General features: G+C 39.8%; 1 protein-coding gene across 3 annotated transcripts in view; it reads left to right on the plus strand.

Annotated features, from left to right (window-relative positions):
• Window positions 1-21428, plus strand: part of AGAP1 (ArfGAP with GTPase domain, ankyrin repeat and PH domain 1) — a 387788-nt gene that overhangs the window by 297387 nt on the left and 68973 nt on the right. The gene's annotated exons all lie outside the window — the stretch shown is intronic.

Here is a 21428-nt window from a genome sequence, read left to right on the forward strand (position 1 = left end):
AAAGGGGAGAGTTTAAATGTTTGGGTTCTTTTTTAAGAACCAGAAAGCAAAAGCCAAAAAGAACTTCTTTTTTCCCTTAGTTTAGCTTACTGTTTCCAACATGAACACTGCTATAGCTGTTCAATGCCCTTCTGAAGGGGTAACAATGTGTACAGTAGCCAGATATGATATAAAACATGCTTGTATCTTTAGAAAAGAAGAAAAGAAACATGCTAGGATTCAACCAAAAGAGCTCCAGAAAAAAGATGAACAAGGGTAGCTTGGAAAGCTCGGAAACTGGGGAGTCAACATATAAGGAGAGATGAAAAACGGAGACAATGGAATAACATTGTTGGAAATGGGGAGTGTTGAGTAAGAAAAAGATGCAGTTGTAAGCATTGGAGAGTAAAAAACAGCTAATTCAGTATCAAAGAGCATTGGAACAAGTTCTGAAAAAAGGATGACAATTGCGGACAGCTGAAGAGACATTAAAAATAGATGTGATAATAGTATACAACTGAGAAGGGGCATGTTAACTACTACTTAGTCATCCTTATTTTCCATTTATTTAATTTCTCAATTGCACTTCTATCACATACGGAATTTATTTCCCCAGCTATCTATACAAATCCTTTTTTAAAAGCCATCAGCTTTTTTTTATAATAGCTCCTGTTGCGTTCTCTTTCCAGTCATTTAACTGTCTTTACTGTTAGTTTCCCCCTAGTTTATGGCCTGAAGCCAAATTTTATTTTAACCTTTCATCTTTAATTTGTCGTCTTTTTTTTTAACAATCCCTTTTACACCACTTATTTTCATACCTCGATGGCAAGTTATAGAGGGGATTTTTCAGTGCACTCACCATTGGTCCAAGACTATTTTGTTGAAGTCAATATGAATCAAGACCAGCTGGATATCAAGAGCCTTTGAAAATCTCTTTCTAAGTAGTTAATACGTGTATGTTTTCTTTCTCCTGGGGAGATTATTTGCACAAGTCACTGGAGCTGGAGCCTGTGTGGTCCTGGTCTGCAGGTGCAGACTTCTGACCCGCAGCAAGCAATGAAGGATTTGCAGTTGTTGTGCATCTTGCCCCTGAAATCCCTGTTCTGACTGGAGTGGGGAGTACGTGCTCCTTCATCCTTCTCTCTTTTCTCTTGCTTTTCTCCTTGTCTTCCAGCATGGTAACATGCTAGTCTGAAATCCTTTGGCAATAGTTTTACAAAAATGTCCCTTTTCATATAAATGAGATAAGTATGCTTCCGGGGGGCAAGAACTGGCTGGCAGACAGCACCGCATGATACACAAGCAGCCTTAAAAGTAGCAGTGAGTGCCAACACCTGCTTTTACAGTCTTTGTATCTCTACATTAGCCCATCAGCTTTCTTTGACCTGCCTCTTACATGTTTTCTGAGATGTGCACTCTTTTCTGGCTTGGGGCCAGCCACAGTTGTCTGTCTTGGGTGGGCCACAAAAGCAGAATCACAACTTTCTACGCAGCGTTCTTGCCGTGTGTGAGAGGAACTCTGGACATCCTTCAGCAGATAACTAATCTTACTGGCCCTTGAATCCTTAGCAAGGTTGGGAGGAGATGCCTGACAGGACAGTCAGCCTCGTCTGTCAGCGGTAGCTGAAGGAGAAAGCAATGAAGCGTGCTTGAGTTCCCCGTCCTTTTAGAAGAAGGGCATCTCAGAAAAAGTAGTAATGATTGCAGATTCCCATGAAGTGCTTTCTAGAAAGACTGACAAGGGTGGGGGTTGCTTTTTCCAAATCCTGGCATGTGAGGACTTGCAACCTTTGTCTGTATTTTCTGGTACTCATGTTGGTGCAAGCCAAAAGTTACGTTTGGTATGCTTTATAGTTGACCAGACAGGTAGCGTTCATCACTCTGAGCTTGCTGTGATGCTGAATGATGGGAATAACTCCGGTCCTGGGCCAACCTATGTCACAAGCCAGTCTGGTACTGGTGGGGTGTGTGTCTGAGGTGCTTCAGGCTGTTACGGGTTTTTCTCCATATTGTAGGATGTAGTGTTTTCGAGTCTGCCTTGTGATTGAAAGCAGTTTTCAGTTCAGTAATTCAGCCTTTTCTCTGGAAAAGGCTTATTTCCCTGTTCTCCAGTGCTTGGCTACAAATATGTCCAATGACCTAAAAGATTTCCTTTTGGATTTTTCTTCCTCCACGCTTGCAGTAAGCGTAGATTTAAACCCTCAGAGGTGTTCCTCTGGGTTACTGCAGTTTTGAAGACCATGAATCCAAATTAAACGGTAAAAGGAAGATATTCTGAGAGATGCATGCTTCGCCTTGGCAACTTTGATCAAGTGTTTGAGATGCAGCAGGTGACTTATTGAAAATAGGGTACAGAAGACTGTGGTGATAAACGTGGGAGAACCATATCTTCCTTCTTTCTGGAAATCCTGAGCTCACTGTGAAAAGGAGGAGGAGGATCCTCCTGCAGTAGCTATTCTCAGACAGTTACAATGGATCAGAGTTAAATGATTTGGCTAATTCTAGATTTTATGTTGCCTTCCTTTGGGTCCAGGCACGTTTCAACTATCAGCTTTCAAACAGAAATTCTGGGTTCCTTCAGTTTTGTCTATAGCAAAGCTTAGGTGTTCAGTGAGGTTTAAATCTGGTCTTCAGCAAACTCTAGCATTTTTACTGCACTTTGCTGTCTTTTTTTCTCCTTGAACATACCTGCTTTGATCATTGACCTCTGCCCAAGTATTCAGATATCACGATGATGGACACTAGGGTGATTCACTAATTCCAAGGACTGATGCTCATCTCTTTTATGCCCTTCCATAAAGGTCATGCTGATTCTTCTTTCTCCGCACTATCTGCACGTGCACAGCCCTCTCTTTCTGGGATTGATTCTTTCATCTTACATGGTTTATCTTTCTGTGAGTTTTCTGAGACAGTGGTTGCAGCAACAAAAATATTAAAGCAACTGTGCTGCAGCTGGATGAAAATTAAAATTCCTTTCCAACTTTGGAAGATCAGATTCTTGTGAAATTTTTCCAGTGCAATGAAACCCAGAGAGAAGTTTTTTAGCTCTCTATACAGAACTTGTCACTGAAAAAATTTCTCAGAGTTTTTGAGGGTAACAGCAGGAATGCTTACATTAGGCAAGGTGCCAGCAACCAGCAGTGTTTTTCCCACCATGCTATCTAAACTTGCTCAGAGCAGGATTATACGGTGCTGTGTTTCAAAGAGGAATAGCTGCTCAGAGCCCAGTCTGTTTTGGTACCCTTGTGATGCTGCAGTTAGTGGAACAGCTAGTGATAACAAGAAGGTTTTTCAGCTTGAAAACAAGTAAAAAAATTAAAAAGCTTTCTTGGAAATACTCTTCACAGAAAGACCTTTCCCAGTGTTTATTTTTCTTGCTCTTGTTAGACAGTTCTAAAACTTCATGTCTATGCCAGCTTGAACCTGCCTGCCCTCAATCCATCTCTGAGATTTTTAGGAGCTATACAAAGCTCAAGGTATGGCCCTCTTTCAGCATCAAATCTAGATCATCTGTGCTCCGCATGGAGGTGCCAGTGTATTGCCAAGACTTCTTGGCCCCTTTCAGCCATCCCAAAACCAGAACGACAAAGCGAATTAGGGAAATGCAGTTCTTAGCATCAGGCTCTGGAATCTGCATAACGCCTGAAAATTTGGTATTTTGTGTAAATTGGAAGCAATGCAGCTGTTAACTGAGATGCAGTATATAATGCATGAAAAAAACTGTGCATTTTACCTGCAGCTTCTCGCCCTAAGTTTTCCTTTGTGTCCCTGTGATTTGTCTGCTGGCATTATATGCTGAAATGATTTAAACATGCTTGGCGCTGTACACAGCTCTGTGTGTAGTCTTCTCCAGACAATTTTAACATACATTTCCTTAGGTGCATAGTTCTAGTAAGTACACTGTGGCCAGACTGAACTAAAAAAAGGAAATGTCTCTAACCATGTCAAAAAAAAAAAAAAAAAAAAAAAAATTAATTGGGAATTTTGGAAATTCAGTAAAAAATATGCCTGAGACCTTGTTCAATGAAACAGTCGCAACAAATGAACTATAGTGTTTATGAGAGAGTAGATTCTTCGTTTGACAGATGGACTTGAGGTTGTTAATGCTAATACTCCTTTATAATACATTGAATTAAGCACCATGATGAAGGAATACATTTTTACTTGGTGCTCTTTTTATAATTTTTGGGGGGTGGGGGAGCTTTTTATGGTCTGGAAGAAACCTTCTGACATTGTCAGAGGACAGCATGTTCAGAAACCTTTCCAGCGCAAAAAGTCACAGCATCGTCACTCCCTTTTCTCTGCAAGGAAGATGTGAAATCTAATATCTTGACCTGCAGCTGCAGCGAGGGCAAAACTACTCACCTATTAAAGAGTTTGTAACCTTTGGAATCAAATCTATTAGATGTCAGGGTCTCTCTATGGATTGTGTTGCTTGAAGTAATGCACAGAACTAAGCTGCCACCAAAACTTCTTCAAGTAAAAGCTCCTTCCCGTCTGTTATAGGATAATTAAGTATACTACTCTGGTTGTGCAGGCAAGCAGATGTTGCCCATGTAGGAACTTGACAGAAGTTATTCCTAGTAATCTTGTCATCTTAGTTATTTTACCTAGTCCCTATAAATAAGCTACCAATATTTACAACCTACTGTGTAGTAGGAGTAGATATGGAGGCGTTCTTGGAAAAGTGGTTTTTATTTCAGTAAGAAGGCGGGTTTTTGATACTGTGAGATGGGTGAACATGTGAAAATGAAATAAAGCATTAGTGCTGGCATTAGGGAAAAGTTTTCATCGTGTTCCTGTGGCCTATGTATGGACGTATCAGAGTTAATTTAACCTAACTTATTTAGAAGCTGTTCATCCATCTAGCCCCATGCTGGCTGCAAAGCCCATCCCAGCACCCTACCTGTCTGCATAGCCTGCGCTGGGACGCTGCTGCTGCCGCAATGCACATGGGCGCTGAGCACACTAGCTTGGGGCAGGGGATTCCCCACATGTGATAAAGAAATAACACGAAGTCTGGGGATAAATCAGTTAATTGTAACTGCAAAAAAAAAAAATTGGGCATGGAAATAATTTAGGAAGAATTGGTTTCCCCTGCTGATTTATCCCCGGACTTTACGTTATTGTTTTACAACATATGGGGAACCCACTGACCCAGGCTAGCGTGCTCAGCCACCACTTGCATTGCAGCAGTAGCAGTGTCCCAATGATAAAAATTATAAGAGATATCTTAATAAGCTTTTTCCCCTCTAAAAAAAAAATATATATATATATATATATAAAAAATTTAAAACCCCAAATGCAGACCCGTGTCATACAAAAGAGGAGTGTGTTTCTATCCAGTTGTGCAGTATTTCTATGCATCTTGTGATGGATAGTTTAGTGAGAGCAGGTTTTGTTTCTATTTCTGGTTTCTTAAGTGCCTGAAGTTTTAGAAACTAAATGTTCCATAGTTCTAAAAAATGTTCTGCAGTATTTAACGTGAGATTGATAGAAAAGTGGCATTTTGACTGCAATGTTGAATGAAGAAAAGAAGCATTTATGTGGAACTGGAAGGGTTTGCATTACAAGCAGATGGCTAGGAAGGTGTTTGCTGGGGTTTTTTGTTTGTTTGGGATTTTTTGGGGGTTTTGGGGTTTTTTTTAATAAGTTTGTAATTCATTTAGGATTACTGCTGAATTCAGTTATTGTACAATTTGTTGATTGTAGTGTCATTTGTATAGTCCTCCTGTGCATTAAACATTTCAGAAATTTCAGCAAATAGTATTTTGCTGAATTTCATACTACACGCACAAAAAACCCCAAGTTCTGCTTTGCTAATCATCAACTGATCTAGAGTTTAACAAGCTTGTTTTTAGTAAGATTTTAGGAGCGTGGTTTGATAAGTATATGCACCCTTATTTTGTGGATTATCGCGAAAGAGTTGTAGGCCTTTCCTGATCCAGCTACTCTCTGCTCTAGCTGCTTTGTAGGTAAAAATTTCTTTAAAAAAACCCAAAAACAAAACAAAACAAACCAAACAAACAAACAAACAAAAACCCAGATCTTAGTTGGCATTAAAAATGAAACAACAATGAGTAAAATATCTAGCTGTATTTTTTTCTGTCTGCATGAGGACTTAAAAAAAAAAATCAACAGTATGTGACCATATTTGTTGTCTGTAATGCCAAATGCTTGTTTTGATTTAAGTGTACTGCAGGTGTCTCAGAGGTTGACACCTATTCAGTGTCAAAACACTCTTTGGTTGTAATTCCACTGATCATCAGTAACTTCATTCAGTGCTTCGTAGGAGATATAGTACTGGCCGATTGTTGTACACCTGAGAAACAGGAGGACAGAAATTAATAAAATCTAGACCGAATCTTCAGAGACTTACTTTCAACCAAGGCATAAAGGTCACTTGTTGGGAAACCTTCAGCCTCAGTCGTCACAGCCTATCTGACATGAAAGGTCTGCTGCTGAAAGACATTTATGTTGATGCTGAGGAGTGAAAGACAAGGGAGGTGAAGCTCATCTATTGTTTTAACCTACTTCATTGCAGGCTAAACAAGTTGAAAGATTCCTTCTTCTCTTTAAAACCACTGTTAGCTCAGGGTCGGAAGAGGCTGCAGGTTCCGCCTACCTGGTTGAAAGGAAAAGTGCCTCAGTGGTGGTCAGCAGGAAAGGGGATTCTGGAAAGGATGAGTCCTAGGATGAATTGGTGGTGCTTGTACACATTGGCCCATCTGGATAGCTGGAGAAAGTAACACTTTTTTTTTCCCCCCTATGTTTCTCTGAAAAGTGGTCTCACTCTTTTATTACGTTAAGTGCTCTGCATTGTGACTGCAGAAGGGTATGCTGTGTATCCTTAGTACAAGTGCTGTGCTGTGATTTGCCCTGATTTTCTGGAAAAGGAAGAAGTTTTAAGTAGCTTTATAATTCAATGAAAACAAGTGACACCTTAGCGTTTTACTGGCTTCAGGTAATTAGTGTCCTTAGAACTATGCTGTCAGCCTGAGACAGAGACCCTGATTATGAAAAAGGTTCCTGATGTTCACAAGATATGTTTACAAGATAGCAAGAAGTACTTGTAAGATATTAATCCTGCTAGAGAAGTTAGTTCTGTTTTGTTACTTAAGTAAGAGTGCCTACTTTAAAAGTTCCTTGCCAGTTTTTCCAGAGCCTAAGACCGTGTAATTTCATTATGAATCTATATACCTAAATTAAAATATCTTAAAAAATAAAATGAGATTATTATGTATTATGAAGCTATAGTAAATGAAAAGGCTAAAATAAGGTCATTGTGTTAAGTAGAACTTAGTTCTGTTCACCACATAACTGAACTCTTGAGTCAAGGTGTCACAATTTAAATGAACAGGCTATTTTAGTGTAGAAAACTTAGTTTCTGAAGGATGCCTTGTCCTCAGCTTTCTGCGTACTTGGCCTCATTGGCTTATTGGAACTGAGCTACAGAGGTACATTGGGAAGAAGCTGCCTTTAAAGAGTGGAATTCCTAAGTAATTGCCTTCAGAAGACTTTAGGCAGCTAAACCAGAAGCACTAGATTAGACAAATACAAAGAAGAAAAATCTATGAAAGTCTCTTAAAATAAAGATTACAGTCTCTCCCAGGAAGTCCCCAAACCATGGACTGTTCTGGAAGGTATACCAGGGTGCATGTTGCTGTATCTGTTGCTGTTCTGCTTTTTGTAGGCATCTTCCACTAGTTGCTGATGAAAGCAGAGCAGGCTAGATGGACCTCATGCCCAACCTGTTGTGGTGGTTCATATGCTCTGCTTCTCTACGGCATGCCTTGTTAAACTGATGTTTGCCTTAGGAGGCACAGGGCAGCTTTGAGAGGTGGGTTGATGGGATGCCAGTTAATTATAGGCATGCTTTTTTTATTTGTAATGTGGAACATGAGATTAATGACAATGGCTTGATTGTGGAGGTTTGCCATGTATAGCTCAAACCTAGAATTCAAGGGGAATGTGTCAATAGGTCTGATGTACCCTAGGGTTATAAAACATGCTCTTGGCATTATGCTAAAAAGAACTTGTAATCAAGAGGTACACATGGAACAGAATCTAGAAATCACAAGTTAGTCTTTCTTTTTTAATTGCAGAATCCTACACTTTAGTCACTAGAGGTAAGCCCTGAAGAATATATGCTGCTACTCAATGAATTCTTAGGGCTAAGAACCAATCTGAGCATAGTGTCGGAAAATACTCCTTGTGTAATCAGCCTCCTTGCTCCAGGTCTGAAGAATCTCAATGGGCAGTGAAACCACATCTGCCTTTAAATCCAGGTGAAACAAGTGATGATCTTTCCCAAATGCACAGCTTTGCCGGTTGCCTCTCTTCTCTGCTCCAAATAAGGGTATTCCAGGCATGGCATCTAGCAAGAGAGATGTAGAAAGTCTCATTTGATAAAGTTCGTGAATTTAGGTGTACCTAACGCCATCTGCTTACAGGGAAGTGAGAGCGAAGATGATGTTTCCAGCTGATTGCGATTGAAGAGTCTGCACACACAGGATTTGCCCAGCATCAGGAGTCTGACACTCTCTTTTGTACCTTGTAGGCATTACAGGTTTGGGGAATTTGCTAGTTTTACCACACACAGATAAACTCTTCACATTTTTACAGTTGCAACCAAATGCTTCCTCCCCTCCCTTTTAATGCTGGTGGGAATTTTTTTTTTCAGCTTTCTTAGATTTTAGGATTTAATAACAACCTATGGATCAAGAAATATTTTTGCCCTTTCCTTTTCGTTTTTTTGCAAAACGTTTGTGACACCTTTTGTAAAGCAGGTTCAAACCAAAATTGAGGAACGTGGCAGTGCATATGAATAATTTTACTAAATAAGTTGTTGAATATGCGTATGTTTCTCCCAGGAATTTTTCTTTAAGAAAAGTGGGCAAAGTGCAAAAGCCTGAGCAATTTAAAGTTGTTTTCCTTGAAGAGCTGGTGATTCTTCTCTCCTCGCATTTCCCCTTTGTGCTTTTGGTTCTTCCAAAGGTACCTATTAATGCTGAGATTGATAGACTGATGGTTTTAATTGTTGTTTCTTATTTCTGTATGCTAATGGATGTTAGTCTTGTCATGCGGTGATTTTCAAAGGGTAGGTTGGGGTGAACTGGGCATGGTGTTTCAACCTGTCCTGGACCACAAGTCGCAATATCACCAACATGCGCGTTGGCCAGTGCTGTGAACCTTGGGTTCTTGCTTGGTGATAGAGCCCATGACAGTCTGTGTTAGTGCAGCATGAGATGCTGTGAAGTGTGGAGCTGGACATCCTCATCTTGCCCTGAGGAGGAGTCTCTGAATGGTATGTGTTTGAAAGGCTGACCAACTAATATGAGAAGAGCGTGGGGTTCTTGATACTGAAATGCCAGGTGAAGAGAACCATGGTACGGGGTTTAATCTGCCACAGATGTAGGTGCTGCAGATGTACGTGGGCGTTCTTAACTAGGCTGACTTTTCCTTACCCTTAAGCAGTAGGCTCTTATCTGATCATAGCAGCCTTCTCCATCTGAAAAATGCAGCTCTGGAGCAATTGCAGTTTTGATGCTCTGTGGTATTGATGTCGAGCATTTACAAGACAACCCTGTAACAGTGATGTAGACCTCTTTTTATTTCCAACTCCTGACCAGTCAGTCATTTCAAACTTGTGTTGTTTTGCCAAGTTTTAATCAAATAGTTGCCTTAAATTAGCTGTCAAATTCAGTGAGCAGATACTTGGTATCTTTCCATCTGAAGTCTCTACTGCAGATACACGTGCTGTGCATGAGATTTCAGTGGTGAGCTTGCTGCATGTTTGTTTTATACTCTGTGCTTTAATCTTCTGTTTTCAATCCCTCCACCTTTCTCTTTATAGATAGGTTACTTGTGATAGATGTTATGCATTATATGTAGTGTGCAACTCCAGTGAAAGGAGCGGGTAAAAAGAAAACTTGAACAGGCCTCATCATTGACATTTTCCACCACTTCCCCCCTCAAAAAAAAAAAAAAAAAGAAATTAATAAAGGTTTCTTTTGTGAGCGTGAGATGGAGAAAATTGGCCATTTGTCTGTGAGGTAATAGGCTTTGGTATAATATGAAAATCTATCAAATGATTAAATTCAATGACATTAAATCACAATTCATGAAAGGAGAATACTGCACAGTTTAATTCTATTTAATTTTTGAGGGAAAAAAAGCCAAAAAAAAATGTTTGAGTTTCTCTTAAGCTGATTTCTCTGTGCTCTTTCTTAAAAGTGCCTTTCTAGTTGCCACACAGTGATGTGATCATTATCTGTCACCTCGTCGCCTTGCTGCCTCAACACGCAGTAAAATACAAAAAAAAAAAAAAAAAAAAGAGGGAGAGAAAAAAAAAAAGACCAGAGGAGCTTGTGAAGTATGACTTCCTATCCCAAGACTCATTGCCTGCGATTCGTACCGCTTGACAGTAATGATCTTATTACAGTACTCTGGACCTTGAAGAGATTTCATGAGGAGAGCGAAAGGACGTGCCTCCATGTAATCAAGTGGCGCTGAATATTCCACGCGTTTTTGATCACACACTGATTGGGCACAGTTTTAGCCCATCTTCTAGTCAATTATGCATGGCCCCTCGTGCTCCTGTGATAGTCAGAAACATTGATAGCTGTTGTCTGGGGGGGCTGGCAGCCAGCCAGAGGTTTGAAGTGCAGTCATTCCGGGAGAAGTGCTTTTTAGTTGGAATTGATTACCTTTCTTTAGGTTTTTGCTTAATGGCAAAACTGTGTTGGAGAGGGCTTCAGGTGAAAAATGGACATATTAGCCATTTAGAGTAGCTGAACTCCTAGTCAATTTTTAGCTTTCCCCTGTTTCCATCTAATTTATATTTAATGATGTAACGTTTGATAATATTTAAGATATTTCATTTTCAGTTGCTGCTGAGCACACATGTTGAGCACATGTTAAATTACAGCGTATCAATTTTCACGTTTTTGAAATTAATCCAGTTTAACCTTCAGGCTGAGAGAACATGTCTTTTTTGGCACCTGTTCCAGCGAGCGTTCGGTTTATCTGCAAGTGGTACGAAGATGACGTTACCAAGCAGAGCGAGTGCTGTTTCCATCCCGTAATGAGGATAAATCTGCGTGCTTTAAAAGAAGCAAAGGGTCGGTAGCTGGGTCCTCAGTTTAGATTCTCTTGTCTCAGAGGCTGATTAGGCTTCTGTTAATTTCTTGCCTATAAAAACATCACATCTTTCTTAATTCAGATTCCTCCTAAAATGAGAAGAAAATCATTAAAGGCATGCATATCGAACTCAAGCGCCATATAAGAAAATACATAATCATAAGCAATGCTTCTTGTTCCAGTACCACCAGTCTTGTTTCTCACATTTGAATATCCTACAATATATAATTTTTGGATGCGTGTGTAGTTTGGAGAGATGGGAGGAGGACTTCTTTATAGTAGGCTGAAGTACAATGTTGTATTAGCCATGTGTCAAATGAAGAGCTTATGTTTCCCCTGCTTGGAATATGCTGTGACTGGCAGTGAAAAGATGCAGTCAAAATACTCTGGTAGCACCCCAAATTTTTATTTCCTCTTCTCAGTATAATTCTGCTCTACCTGCCTACTGCTGGCTGAAATAATAAAGCAGTCCTGCAAAAAGACATGGCAGGCTCTCAGCCTTTTCTGAAGGCATTTCTGCTACTAAATGTCTCCCTTGTGGGACTGCTTCCTTCCGAGGTCCAACAGAATTTACAGGGTTGCTTAAACAGTGCGAAATCTGAACAAAAGCTCAGTTGCTCCTTAAACTTGCAAGTGAAACCTTCCTTATGGACCCTGTCCCTCTTCTGTCGCTTTCCTTTTAATTAGACTGTGGGAGGTTTTCTTCCTAAAACTAATCCTATGCTAGCTAGTCTTACCCCTTAAAAACCAGCTTTAATTTTTTTTTATTTCTTCTGTTCTTTGAGATAAGTTCTAAGTTCCCATATAGGGGCCAAACCACAATTAAAAGCAAAAAAAATAGGAAGTCTTGGTGGGTTTTTGCTCTTTGAAACAGAGCTGTTGGGTTTTCTTCCAATGATTTCAGGTTCAGCTATTGTCTGAAATTCCATATCCTAATTTGGGAGGATTTATGTGTTTTATTTTCTAGTAACGTTATTACTACTTCTAAGTAGCCCACAAGAGCTGTGAGAATCTTTTTTTTCCTCCTCCTTTGGAAGAGAAACTTCTCTAAATCTGTATATTTGCTGACCTGTGTGTGCTTGATACCTGTGCCAGCAGCCAGGATTGCTGTGTGCTGTTCAGCTGCCTGTCGCCTGCACTGGGAGATGAGTTTTTCAGGCTGGGGGGCCTTGGTGCTTCTTGCTTCGTGAGGTTTTGAACCAAGCCTTTAGTGCCAAAGTTGTAATAAACCAGAAGGCCCATGGTCAGCTCCTAAATTTTCCATATTTGTCTCCATCAAGGAGGTAAAGGCCTTAGAAAGGTCTCCCTCCTTTTAAGGGGGAGAAATGCTACATCTTTGGCTCTGTTGACTTTCTTTGAGTGGTGGACTCAGTTGTTTGAGCCTGCTACCAACACTACCTATGGCAGTACACGCTTTCCCTGAGGGATTATTTATCTAAGGACTGGGAGGAGACAACGATGGAACAGCTCCTTAGTAGCAGAAGATATCTTGCAAGTGTCTCATAACATATTTAACGGCATGATATATGCAGTGACATCAGCAACTCCTGTTGCTGAGGCTCAGACACATCATGGCAAATTTCCCATTTGAATGGGATGCTGAGATGTGGGAAATACCTGTGTGTTTTTTTTAAAATAATGTTTGATAGAATATGATTCTCACCTGATAGACTCCAGTTTCCTGGGTACATCTGAGAAAAGGTTGTTTGGCACTTGTCAGCTTCTGCTGCCACACACGCATCATCTTCATTGGGGTTTTCAAACTGGTATGGCATTGGCTTGACTTTGACTTCCATTGCACATCCCTCCCTGGTGCTTTGAATCTGTCTTTTTAATCTGGAGAGGAAGTGCTGCAGTTCGTGGTGATGGTTTACAAAGCTAGGCTGGAGTATTTCTGACTCTGCTTCATTTGACAAGAAATTGGCAGCTCCCTCAAAGACTGTTTCAACTGCCTTTTATTTCTCCTTTCCCAAGCTCCTCCTTTTGGGACATCAGTGGCTGTGTGCATGGTGTGCAATTGTCATGCAAGCTAGTATTTCAAGGAAAAAAAAATACATTCTAGTTTTTAAATCATCATTTGCAAATTGTTAGTGATGGTGACTGGTTTGTGATTATCATAAAAGCCAGTGCCTTTCAGCCAAGGTAATACTTTGTAGTGGTAAACAAAACACCAAAGTCATCTAGCCCATTTCCAGACAACTTGAATGCTTTAACCAATGTATTTATACATAAAAGTACAGTTCATGATTTACTTAACCTTAAAATTGGAAGCAGTCCTATTACATTGGGCCTAATATCATCATTGTCGCACACATAATTACTTTTTGGTTGGATGGCTGCCAGTCAGTGGGCTGTGAATGGTCAGTTATAAATAACTTCTTTCCTTTTTTTTTTTTTTTTTTTTTTTTTTTTAAAAGCAATTCAAATTTTATGGTGAGACATGCTGCTTATCACATGGATGTCGCAGCATTCTGAGCTTAGAAAGGTAGATATAGTGAAGGAAATCATACAATACTTACGCAGTGACTAATACACATCTTTCTGCTCATTACTGATCTTTTAAAATATTTCTGCAGTCTCTGGAGATGTCTCACAGACAGTAAGTGATAACTGGCCAATTGAGTGATAACTTTTTTTTTTCTTGGTACTCTTTATTTGGATCTTGGTTGGTTAAGGGATACACTGACTTTCAAATTATTAAAAAAAGGTATTTTGAATACGAAGTTATCAAACATGTTTTCCATTTCCAGTGACTTGCTATCTTGAGCTCACAATGCATTCTTGCCACGTGTCATCTGCAGTTGCAGAGAAATGTGGGTGGATATTTCTAATACGATTGTACACAACTGGAACAATCAGCCATCACCTGTAAGATGGGCTGGGAAACTTTGCACACTGATTTTCATATTCCAAATTCAGCTGCAAGTTCTTGACTTCACTGTGTCAAGGGGAAATATTCTGCATGTGGAGTTGACATTTCAGCATCATGCGTGATGTAATCCAGCCACATAAAGGATATGGCCTGTGGCCTATAGCTTGGGGTGCAGTACTGTCTGCCCATAGTGAAATGCCATCCTGGTAAATCTCTAACGATAACCTCAGCTTTCTCCTCCATGCTGGTACTAAACATGTTTTACCAGTCCAAATGTAGTGCAGCCTGGATGTACATCCACCATTTGGACCAAAACAGCGTCTGCAGGTGCTGGTGCTCATTTAAAATTCCTTTTTCCTCTAAATGAACAACATATAAAGGAGGCTTATAAGAAGGATGGAGAAAGACTTTTTACCAGACCCTGTAGTGACAGGACAAGGGACAATAGTTTTAAACTGAAAGAGGGCAGATTTAGATTGGATACAAGGAAGAAATTCTTTACAGTGAGGGTGGTGAGACACTGGAACAGGTTGCCCAGAGAAGGTGTGGATGCTCTTTCATCACTGGAAGCATTCAAGGTCAGGTTGGACGGAGCTTTGAGCAACCTGATCTAGTGGAAGCTGCCCATGGTGGGGGGGTTGGACAAGATGAAATTTGAAGGTCCCATCCAACCCAAAGCAGTCTGTGATTCTGAGTCTCAGCATACTGCAGGAAAATGCAGGAAACTTTGCTCTTTTGGCCATTTCCATCACTTCTGTTTCCACTACCATTTTCTCTTTGACCCCATCTGCATCCTTTCAAACTTCTTTGCAAGAAGGGGTTGCTGGAGAGTTCCCTGTACAATATAGCTTGGCCCAAAGATACTTACGTTTTCTCCTGTTCCTTGTTTGTGCTCTTGGGGCTTCAGAACAGGCTATACAGTTAATTACATACTGACTTATTAAACAGGCACCTGTAGAACCCTATATAAAAGAGTAGCGGTAATTATGGGGATTGAAGACAATATTTTGAAGGCAATATACTTTTTAGAAACGATGCTGTGAGAGTTCGAGTCTGTTTAAATACAAAATATTTCAGTAGTTGGAGCCTCCAATGAGAGATTCCACTGAAATACTGTAAATAACAAACGTGTACATTTTCATCCTAAAACTAAGTGTTCATCAGTGGTAGATAGTCCACAGTCAAGATCTTTAAAATATCACCAAGGATTCCTGAAGAATTGTTTTCAGAAAATCCCCGCTTGGCAGGCAGCATACCTGAGTTTTGTAGAATATTTAAGAGGCCTTGGTATTTAATTAAATTAGAACAAACCTAATTGTAATAAATCATAGATTAATATGTGCTTAACATATTTAATAATAAGGTAAAATGTAAGTTAATACTTGCCAGATTACTTAAAGAATCTGGTGTGAGGATCCATAGCAATTATAAGGAGAATGTGAAAAGCAATTAATTTTTAATGATTTGTCAACTATATACTTTTATCTCTCAGACTCTATGTATACAGTTAGATACCAGTTTGCCTAGGCAAAACTCGTATTAATAATTAGGTCACCATTGCTTATAGGTAACGTTTTGATCCCTGATGCACAGTGAGAAAGTAAACTTTGGTAACAGACTGTTAGTGCCTCATGGAGGAATGGGATGTACTAGAATGATGTGGAGGTTTTTCTCTATGAAGAAAACTTGGGCTTTGACTTATGTTGTGATCTTAAAAAAAAAAAAAAAAAAACAAAATTGTGTCTAGTGGTGGACTAGTAGAGCAGGTGTTTACCTGTAAATTTATATTGTTTACCCAGTCGTCTTAAACAACATTAGAACCGTTATGGGAGATGGTGGTTTTACTCTGAAGATGACTACGGTTTGGGTACGAATTAGCTTCATAATTACTGACTTCCAGTGTTTTCTAGAGGCATGATTGTGAGGTACGGCTGAAGCTCCTAAGAACAGGTCTACATCAGGATCTGCTTCTGCAAAATTACATATACCAAAGGTTTTAAGTGCAATACTCTGGTTTATTACTAACTAAAGGGTACAGGATATGTTCAGAGCTATTATGACATGAAAAAATAGCTATGGTGGAGATTGGAAGTAGGGTTTTGCTTTTTTCTTAACCATATCGATAATTACCGTCTGCCTTTAGTAATAAAAATATCAATATAGTTCATCGATTTGTTCTTTATTCTGTGAATGTTATTAAAAAGCTATTCCCAGGTGAACAGCTGATGACACTTAGAAAGTATTTGTAAATAATAATGAACTCTGCTGCTTCTTCACCAGCTAGTTGGCATCAGCCAGCAGACTATTGCTTTCAGCCGATAAAGGCAGAAGTGTGTTGACTCCGATAGAAATGTTGATTTCATACAGACCATTTCTGTAATGAAGAATGATAGCAAAGTAGTACAGAAAATACTATGTAGAGGCAACTTTGCTTCTAAATAAGATGATTTTCAAAGGTTTTCACATGTTGTCTATACACCTCCACAAGCAAAAGAAGAGTTTGTGTCTTCTACGTGCTGTTTTAAGTGAATACAGTCATTGTACAAGGAAACCCTGCTTCATGGTTAATTGAAGTATTTCACCATCTGCAATTCCTTATACTAATGAAGAGGAAAAAGTTTCTTTTTTTTCTGGAAATATTTCTTTCAGGCTTTTTATTTCCTCCACAGCCTTTGACTGGAGGAGATGTTCTTGTTACATATCATCAGGTCCCGTAATTTGTCATAATGCTACTCAATGGCTCGTCTAAAAAATGTAAAGGGACGCTGTCAAGGTTGTTAGGCCCAAAGTTTAACCTACAATACTTTTGAAAAAAGAAGAAAAGATTGACATAAACTGTCCCCCAGAGCCCGAACAGAGCTGGAATAAAATCCAAAATGATTTTCTGAGCAACACAGGAGCCAGCGCATTGGTCTCTTTGAGTCTCTGCTTGTGAAAATTGTTCTGTGCTTTTGTCCTGCTTGTAGGAGGACATTGAATATACAAGAAACTTAACTCTGTGGCGTGTTAAGAGGAGAGGACTCTTGTTCATTCCAGTTATCCTTCTGGAGCAAAGTAGGTCGCAGAGACCCTGCGAGGTACAGAGGGGTTTTGTCATTTCAAGGGCAATGCCACGTTCAGCATCTAGGAATTGTCACCTCCTAGCTCTTAGTCCCTACCAGGTACTCATTCTTCAGAGCATCGTAGGTCTGTCCTAACACATCAACCAACACCATATGCTGAAGCCTGATATTTTGATTGACAAATCTGAAATGAATATATTTTTTATCCCCTTTTTTGCTTTTAAAAAGCTTTGGGGAAAGAGGAGATGGAGATTTTTATCTGCAAGTGAAAAGTACTCCTAAATGCCGTGCAGCCTCCATAATGGTAATACAAGTCAGAAGTCCAGCTACTTTTGCAAGGGGGTGGGAGGAATGAACTGGGTTGAAATGAGAACTGTGGAAAGGCTGAGAGATTTACTAGGAAAATTTCCCTTTAAATCCCTGTTTATGTCTCAGCTGTATGTCTCTGGGGACAGGTTTCATTATTTCCCCTCTACTTTTTGGGTGAAACTGCATTCCAGCAAGGGCTATGCAGATCAATCAATAGGGTGAGGTTCTCCTGTTTGCCACTTATACTAACCTGAGAGCTTTAATTACTCATGATTTTTCAGTACATCCTGTGTATTCCCATTTCAGGCAAGAAAAGCTGACTGTATTGCTTGCAGCATTTTTAAGGATTTTGTGTCTTCTCGGTGATGTTACGGCTTACCTGGGGAAAATGTGTTTTTATCGCTCTGGAGGGAACCCAGCAGATCAGTCTCTGGTTGATAGCTCTGATTTTCTCATGAGCAGGCTTTGTATAACCTACGATAGCACCTTGCTTTTGCTTGGTTTTTCATGCTTAGTTTCTTTACCAAACCCATTTGATCTTGCCCACCAAGCAAGCAGTCCTTAACTTGTGCGCACATGCAGATAAGCCCAATAAAAGAAGGAATCTGCTAGTCCATCAGCCTTTATTGTATGTGATTGTGGAGTGTTTTGGCAGTAATCTTGTACTATTATGTGTCGTGGTTTTTCTGTGTCATCAATTACTGTGACTACCTGCATGTTAACTCCACGTGGAAGGGTAAGAGCCTCTGCTTTCTTTTAGAGAGCTGATTGATGGGTTAGAAGAATACAGCGGGGTCACGCTAATACTTTACGAGGCCTGGGAGATGCAGAGTAAATAATTAAATGTTGTTAGTCCCACTCCACCTGGGCAATAAGGCATGTGCTTGAAGTTGAGATTGTACAAGGCAAGCCTAATTCCTCTGCCTTGAACAAACACAGCATAGTTCGCTTCATTAATACATATATATGTATGTACACAAACTCAAAGCTTTTAACAGGCTTATTTTCTATAACCATGAACAATGGTGAGAGAATTCGTGTGGGAGGAGAGGTTAAACATAATTATGTGAATAATCAGAAAGTGTTTAGGAAAGATTAAGTGCAAAAGACCTACAGTTCTCCATTCAAAACGACGCTTGTATTTTAAAAAGCATTATGATTAAGAGTGGAAGTGGAGGAAACAGTTTAATTCATCAGCAACAAATAAATTCTAGGCATGATACAAATCTCACACTTAACAAAATACTATAATAATGAATCCTGATTTCAAAAAGGAAAAGCAAGAAATTTTCTATCGTTGGAAAGAATAAGAATTCACTTTACCTTAAATTTGTATTTCTAAACAGTTAAGCAACAGCTAAACATCATCTATCGTGTTTATTTATTTAGTTATTATTATTATTATTTATATCTGCATAACCAGATTAGCTGTGATCAGGAGTACTACAAAGTTCACTTAAGAGCTTTCTAATCAACTGTCATATAATTTTGAAGGGATCTTGTAACAGTGAATCTTTCAGAGAACTGGAAAAAAAGATACGATGCTTGTAGCTGAAAAAGAGGGTATCTAGGTATTATTTAACCTCATATCAATCCTGTGCAAAATAATTTGAAGGCTGATACATGATACGATCAGTAAATAATTTCCATTGGCAGAGTAAGTAAGAGAGTTGTCTAAATCTCTTACAGGAGATTGTCAAGTGATAAAAAGCTGAGCAGTTTTTAATGCTACATTTTCACAAATATCTTTCAAGAGCAAATATACTGAGTTAGTCCTGCCTGATAATGTGAACTTAAAAAAAAGAAAAAAAAAATTATACCAGCACTAGAAAAATAATCAATGCAATTTAAATTAAAAGGATTGAAGTGGCTAACCAGTAGATCACAAGAAGCAGTTGGAAATGGTATCCATCATCCAAACACAGGGAAGAGTTGACTTGGGTTTTGTTTTCAGCCACATGCTGTTTGGTGTTTGGTGATTTTTTTTCCCCGCTTCCAGGGATGTTAGTCATCTCCATCCTCATTTCTGCTGTTAGTGGGGCTGCAGCCTGTAAGATTTTGCCTCTCCAGGGGTCTTCTAGGCCTTCTGAAGACAATTCTTCTCGCTACTTCTCCTGCTTTGTCAGGTCTCTTTCTCCTCCTCTTCTCTGAACAATCCCATGCGTGCACATGCAAACTGAGCTTTCGTCCTTCTGTGGCCGACTCAGAGAGATTCATCTGTGTGGGGCTTTGTATTGTCTATCCAAACTCACCACTGGGTGCACATCTCCTCGTGGAGCGGCTGACCAACTACTTTAACCCCACCATTGCTATGTCCCTTCCGTGTCACTGTGACCAAGAAAAATGCTATCTTTAGCTCCTCGAGTGTCGCTGAAGTGTGTGGTCTGGGCTTCATCTTTTGACTCGGATCTCTTTCACCATCCGATATCTCAATCGCTACAGCATCTTTTTTCCTGGCCTTGATGAATGTGGTACCTATTCAGCTCCGTCCAGATGCTACTGCAACGATCGCTCCCTCAGCCCGTCGCTTTTCCTGTGTCACCTTTCGCTTGGCGTCCTTCCCAAAGGCCTCCTCTGCTACACCGCATCAACGGCGAGCTGCTGCTCTTCGCTTTGAAGACGCTTCACAGCATCCGCTCTTTCTGATTCACTTTCACCACGCTGGTGTCTGCCTCGTATGAACCTCAACATGTTTGTTAAAAATTTCTTCTCTTTCATGGGTTCAGTGCAGGTGATCAAAATACATTCCCATAGGCCTCCTGCAGCCTAAAAATACATGCAACTTTGCAAAGCGCTGCACTACATTAAGGCCTATATATGCAAATAGTGGAAAACAAAGCAAAAACTTCACTTGTCTGTGTAGGCTGTAATCTAAATGGGCACTTCAGGTGTTGTGTAACCTTTAAATATGATGGAGCTACTTGATCCTTTGGCAATCATGTAAAAGCTGGTTTTTATTGTGGTTTAGTTGGATTGTAATATACTGTTTATTTTATACTTAACTTTTTTAACAGCAAAATGAGATAAGGAAGTAAGTTATCATCTTAGCACCGCTACGGTACATGAAACTGCTCTTAAATCTAATGGGATTCTCTTGGGGTTTTAGTTAATCATTTGTAAGGTGCGAGATACAGTGAAGTACGTAGTAGTCTGACTGCGTTGGGTGAATATAAAAATCTTTGGTCCGTCACTTTGTTCAATTGGTAAAATTGGAATGCTTTTATTCTCCCTCTGCATGTTTTTTTTTTCTTTCGTTATGCTGGTTTTCCTCATTAACTAGAAGTAGGCATCATTTTTTTAATGTGAAAAATTAAAACTTTTGGGTGCAAAGTTGAAAAATAGCACAAGAGTAGGCAAAGTCCAGGGAGCTCAGCACTCTGAGGGGTTTGCTGCTTTTGAAAGACTGGCTTGATAAAACACGTTTGACTTCTGCAGGAAGTAGGATGACACCGATACAACCAATGAGATAAAGCTACTATTGATGGACTGCTTATAAATACAAAGCTTCATTCATTTCTCAAGGAGCGGAGGGGAAATCCTGTCTCATACTGCCTCAAAAGCAGCCACATCCCTCTCTCCCATCTGAGGCGAAATGGGATTTGCGGTACACAGCAGGCGATCTGATATTACGCTACAACATAACAGTCTTGACAGCTCTGTATGATGCTGCAGTTCGGGTTTTGCTATAAAGAAAAATCTATAAACTATATTGAGCTTTCTGAAATCATTAATGCCTTAGTTGTATTGATGATTTCATTTCTGCGCTAGAGGAGCGTGGCCAATCTACCTAGCTGCAAGCTGTGGCTTCCCGTTTTTATGATACTCCTCCTCTTTCTCGCCATGCTCTCCCTCCCCCCACCGAAAAAAAAAAAAAATCCATCACGTGAATTGATTTGGGGATCAGCCTTGATAAAATACCAGCATTCAGCCCCTCGTGACAGCGTGGCTGTATTGTTAGCTGTTCTTGATTATTTGGCTGCTCCGGCAGAAGCTGCCACATCAGAGTTGGAGGTGTGCAGAGATTAACTGGTGTCTGTCCAACCATTTGTCATACAAATAACAGT

This window comes from Platalea leucorodia, assembly GCF_965183815.1.
Source record: "Platalea leucorodia genome assembly, chromosome: 5".
In the NCBI taxonomy this organism is placed as follows: domain Eukaryota; kingdom Metazoa; phylum Chordata; class Aves; order Pelecaniformes; family Threskiornithidae; genus Platalea; species Platalea leucorodia.